The sequence below is a fragment of the Haemaphysalis longicornis genome, unplaced genomic scaffold (assembly GCF_048455015.1).
Source record: "Haemaphysalis longicornis isolate Haplotype H1 unplaced genomic scaffold, Haemaphysalis longicornis Haplotype H1 scaffold_1, whole genome shotgun sequence".
Taxonomy (NCBI): Eukaryota; Metazoa; Arthropoda; class Arachnida; order Ixodida; family Ixodidae; genus Haemaphysalis; species Haemaphysalis longicornis.
Genome location: NW_027526203.1, coordinates 75,610,925 through 75,617,133, shown reverse-complemented (window position 1 = coordinate 75,617,133; position 6,209 = coordinate 75,610,925).

Here is a 6,209-nt window from a genome sequence, read left to right as displayed (position 1 = left end):
GGCAACAAGGCACAAACCGCCCCAGAAGTCAGTTACGGTTGCGTGATCCCGTTTCAGCTTGGGGCCCCACCTCGCGACATGGGGGCACTGCAGGCGTACCATTCGATCACTCCCATTTGGAAGTGTGAGATGCGTTTGGCATTACAGGAGGCGATGGTGTGTGTTGTGGACGCCTTTGTTTCGCGACGAAATGCGACGTTATGCTTCTGCGGGTGGATAGTGCTTCCCATGGTCTGGATTATCTTTCTCGAGCGACGTACCACTCAACCTCGCATGAGGTATGTGCAGTGTGCGTGGCCAAAAGCCATCTCGGCTTGCGCGCCAGAGTTAAGTAACTTGCTGTTCGTCCCCGCAAACCGCGCGCGAGGTGAGTGCTGAATTTACGGCGGGCAGGAGGAGGCAGCCCATCGTCTGTCAATCGCGGTTCAGACTTGCAACGCATGTTGTGACGTTGTGTTCGTTCGAAACGCATCTCTGGATTGTTTTGAAGTGGAATAAAATGTATCCGTCAAACCCGGGCATTCGGCTCAGGGCGTTCTCTGCGATTGCACGAAAGAAGTGCCACGGGGCTTCAACGCTTTCTTTATGGAACGTACTCAGGTAAGAGAATATCCATGTTGTGTTATGGCCGTGTTGTATTCAATACAAACGGTTAAGCGTTTCGTTACACTTGTTTCGTTTGTCGTGAAATGTCCAAGCACTCCGACACTCCCCTGGCAGATCAGCCGGCGAGCCGACGCTGAGCAGACGACTCATCTCTTTGCCGGAAGTGCGTGAAAAAGCCGCCCAATAGCAGGATGTCTAGCTCATGACGAACATCTGGAAATCGATGATGTAGACATGTGAAGATGGCGGCGTCCAAAAACACGAAGGAAAGGGTGAGAAAAAAGCGACAAACTTTGCAACAAAAGTGTGAGCTCTTCGCTGCGCGTAAAAGAGTAATACTTGGCCCAGATGACTTTGACGACCCAATATAACGATTGCGCTACTTCATTTAGTGTGCTCAAAACGCCTTTCAGGGCCCCTTTAAGGTTAGCGGAGAAGTGAATTGGACAGCAATAGAGGTTAGTAAAAGAAGGTTAGAATATTGGTGGGAAAAGAGCAGAGAACAATCTGGGAAGACAGGTGAACAAAGAAGTCAGACTAGCACAAAAATTTCGTAAAAGTATTTTCGTTTTATTTTGATATTATGTTTTTTTTTATTTGTTTTGTTTGTAATTTTTGGCGAGGTGATTGTACTGCGGCGTTGCCACTAAGCCCGCTGTGCAACGCCACCCCGTTACAAAGGGGAAGCCATTAAGCATCATCATCATCACCCCCTCTCCCTTCCCTCGGTAGGGCCACGGCCGCTGGATGAAAGGCGCACTCACGTGCGCTCTTATCCAGCAGCCGTGGTAGGACACCCCGGAACTACACCAGCCACTTTTTCTTTGCTCGATCGCTAGGCAGCATGCCTCCCCTCTCACGGGACACCCGCGGTCCGCCCGCGCGCTGCTACAACCGGAGGCGAGGTACTCTAATAAGGACCCCTGCCGCATTCCCCCTGTCGTTGACCTCTTTCTCTAGCCCCCGCTGCTTTTTCCTTCACCTCTCCGGCAGCCCTTTCGCTCGGAGTTCTTTCTGGCGCCCTTGCATAGCAGTTGCCGCCATCCCCAAATTTAAAACTCTATCTCCTACCCTTAAATTTTCTCTCCTAATACTTCTCGCTATCCAATCCTTTACGTCCCCTTCCCCACCCCCCACGGGCCTGATCTGGCCTGATCTGGCCTGATAAGGTATCGGCACCCCACTCCAGACAGTTTTGGGCCCTTTTCCCTCCCCCCCCCCCACCTCCCCTAAAAACCTCATCGCATCGCATCGCGTCGCGTCAAAAAGCCCTTTAAAACAGCAAATGGCATAGTAATAACGACATCAGCTCCCATACATAGTAATAATTTTGAGCGTTAAGGAAGAGGGAACTAAAGAACATCATGTTCACCCTGTTGGATCCGAGCCACAAGTCTCAAAGGAGCAGTTGACCGCTCTGGTGGAGCTCCTGTGTACTACATAGTTATGGCTGAAAAACTGGCCCAACCGGGTCTGCATTAGACCAGTCGATTTTCGTAGTTTGGATGAGTGGCTGTTTGAACTAATTCAAAAAGGAAAATACAACAGCCAAAAACGTTAAAAAAAGCCCAAAATAAGCACAGATCTTTTGTTTCCTAAAAAGGTAATCATTTGTTTTGCATGCAGGGTTCTACAAGGACAATATTTTGATTCCGTAGGTAGCCGATAGCCCCATGAAGCAACAGTTGTCCCCACCGCCCCCTTTCACACTTCCTCTTTGAACATCAAAAAATAAAAACGCGCTTGCCCAAAGCGGGCTGAAACCACAGTCCATTTCGGTTTAGAACACGAAAAGAACACGCGCTTGTCCGAAAAGGGCCTAAACCTGAGTCCCCTTCTCGAAACACCGTCAGGGTATGTGGAGGGATCACTCTTGTTTGGATTCAATATTTCTAATGGCACATTATGTATGGTAACGTCCACTCTGTATTTCTGCTGCATACTAGAAAAGAAAACTATGCATGAATGCTGTAAAAATACTTTTAGACAAGTAAAGCTGCCATACCTATTTTACAAATGAAGCAAAAATGACACACGAAGTGCACAGAACTGAACCCAAAAGATTATTCCGCGGTCTTGCATTAGAGTAAGGTGAAGAAAAATCAGATAAATACATTTGAGGCTGTGGCTGGAGCGGCATGAACAGGAACGACCTTGTTCAAGCTGTTATTTTTTAATCCTCTGGTGCATGTGTTGTAAGTGGCAATGTTATTCATACTGTTATCGCCCTCGGTAGCATGGACCTAGAGAAAACGCCGTAAAACCCGTATTGCAGACGCTGGCTAACATCTACAGTTATGGTAGCCAGGAGACTGAGGTAAGCATATATCTCCCGTTATTTTGTGTAATAACGCACTCATCCTTGAATGAATAGAGACAATGGTACAATTAAACTGGCAATGGGTTTTAAAAACTTTACTGGAGCAGTTTATGCTCAGAAATATGAACGCACAGTCGTTTGCATACAAAATCGTTTCTCAAAGGAAGGCCTTGAGTGCGGAGTGGCAAACCGGCGCAGAGAACTCGAAATGAAACATTATCGGAGGGCTCAACATGAAACGTAAGCTCCTAGAATAAAAAAGGGCCGATCGGTTTGGTACGAACCCAACGAGGTCACCCACTAAAGCAAAACTTGGCGTTATAACCTAGCATTTGTAAGAAGGGCTGTTGCTTCGAACGGGAGACACTCCTGTTGTTTTAAGCGACCGAACGGTTAGGGCGACAACGGTGCTTCCGCTCACCGCTGCGGGTTGGAACCCAGGCGGTGGGCCTGGCAGGAGCAGAAGGCCGCGGCCGGATGGGTCCGCGGTCGCCCCTGTCCGCTGAAGCGTCGACGAGGACGCGAGGCGGGCCGAAGCGGCTCAGCTGGGGAAACCAGGCGCCGGTCGAGCCCGATGCTGCATCTGCTGCGCGGATCGGGGCGTCTGGCCTTCCGCGAAAATCGGGGTCTGCAAAGCTAGCCCCAGAGCGCGGGATGCTCGCGCTGGGGTGGCATGCGCCCTGGCTGCCCTCAGCAACGAAGACGAAACTCTTTTAGGCTTGGGTGAGTTTTCCCTACTATTTGCAACTTGATTTTCATACCACTAAAATAGGCGGCTTACAATGCATGGAAGGACACCCTTTTTCCCTAGAATATCCGGAGCTCGGGTATGTGTGTACCACTGGCCAATTTCCCCTCTTTAAGGCATCATTTTCATTGGGATATAATCTGATATAATCGTAATCATTAACAGTCATGTTCCAGTGCAGACCGTTTTTAACTTGCCTCTGGCGGTCTCTCAGGAATTTCGTGGAGCCTGTTTTGTGAAGGGTCATTCATGAACAATTCTACCTTCACAATTGACGTCGCCTTCGAAGAGTACGAAGCCATTCACAAAATCTATGCGTGCTCATGTCCTATGTGTGTACCCTTGACGCGTATATCGAAACGCATCGCTGCAAAGCGCCCCCACGTGACATGTGCGTGTTAATTCGAGTGGTTAAGAACTTTGATTGAACGTGGTCCTATGCTGCTTCCTGAACCTAAAGCGACCTAACTGATTCCCAATCACCATTATTAGTGCAACTAACGCATTTGTTGCCCTCGAAAAATGTTAATAGAAAAAAATAATAAGAAAGCTTTTTTTCCGGCTGTAGCTCCATCCCAAGTACGCAGAGTCAGTCTCGAGGCCACAAAGCCTAACGGCAGGTTGTATAAACAGTTGCCTATGAGAATAGCATGCGAACTGACATCGCACATGTCGAGTGGGGAGGCTTCGCAGAGAAGCGTGTGAAAGCGGTCTCCCGGCACACCACTACGTGGAAGGGAACAAACATGCCTACGCTGCGGCCCCAGGGCACCACCTCCGGGTACCCACCACACTGCAATTACAGCACGACCGCTGGAGACCACATGCGTACTCAAAACAACCGCTCTTTGATGGGAGAGAATTCCCCAAGAACGCACAATAACACTGGAGCACTTCCCCCACCCTCACGCCGGCTTTTTCATGCGTCAGGCGGCCATCCTTGCTACAGAAAATGGGAAGGAAAGAACGAAGAAACTTAATTGGCACACAAAAAAACATTTGTGTTCCCAAGCCGTTCTTCAGCAACAAGTTTTTGAGAAGCCACTAACAGCTCGCTGCAGGCACTGTGGCGTGTACGGGACGCGACTTTCCATTTAGTGTGCCGTACAGAAGCAGCCCTTCCAGCACGGCGCAAAGCGTCAATTAAACACGGCGATACAATGCATACTGCCTATTCTACCTCGCTGGACGGTGTCGAAGCAAGGCTTCTCAGCGCTATGAAAACACATGATACAGGCTATTCTTTCATGGTAAGGTTGAAACCATTAGCAGCAGCAGAAAACGACGGTAGAAGAAAATCAATGTGAAGGCAGCAAGGTTGTGAGCCGCCAGCATGGCCTTCGGAATATTACTCAGAGTTCCAGCTGGTCAGCTAAGGGAAACAGTAGGAAGAACGCGTAGCCATTCACTCATCCACACCATTCACAGGATGTAAAACAGCGGTTACAGAGGCTTCTGTAATCCTCTTCTTCATATAGAAGCCCGTGTACTGACACGACAAGACGATTCCAGACTATACTTACAACACTTTGTGGAACTAAATATTCACGCCATGTTGATAAAACTCGGCGTAATGAGACAGCCATTTTAGCGGCCACTTGCAAGACAATTTGTTTCGAATAGTTCGATAAAACAAAAGTTGCAGCTGTTTCCGTAACCATACCCAGCTTTCTCGCTCAAAATTACAACCTCTCGGGAACCTGGAAAAACCACTTTAGGAAAATTATATTTGGCATAAAGCTAGAAGTCAACGTGAAGATTAAAACACTAAAAGAACATTTCAGGTTTCTGAATATTTTTTTGTGTAATTCGCTGTCAAATCTAGCTCCCCATACATTTCTACGGGATAGTTCCCATGGCTCAGAAACCCAGTCGCGCAACGTGCGCGACTTGAAACTGTGCACACAGCAAGTATTCACCACAAATATTAGCTGTGCGAAAGAAGTTTTCATTTCGCTAAACAATTGCAGAGTAATCACTGTTGAAAGGACTGCCATGAGCGGGAAAGCTGCACATGCGTACTGTTTTCTGTTTTCATGCCGGCGTCACGAGGAAATTCCCTGTTGTTTACAATTCCACCATGAACAAAATAATCTGATCATTAAATGAAAGTTATTGTAGTTATAAAGTCGTCATGTGGGTCATTTGGTCCGCAATTATTATTCAGAATACCTATATTAGGCCGAAAGTGAAAGATCAATCGCAAGGATGTAGGCTTTTCCGCCGAACGCATTCTGTGTAGTTAATTTTGTTAGGCGGTGTGTATTCTGCCGGCATCCGGGGAAAACGCCTGGACAATATGCTGCCCGCACTCGCCTCTGATGGGTTTATAAAACCACGTGACGTTTCCCTTGAAAATAAACATTTTACTTATTCTCTTGATAATATATCCAGTAGTCACCAAAATCAATGTGGCCTAATTATGTAACCTTAATAAAAACGGCCTTGCCTAATCTGGTGTCGGCTAACCTATCATAGTCTAAGCCCAATGTAACCCAGATAACTCAGCCGCGCTAAACCAAACACAACTCATCT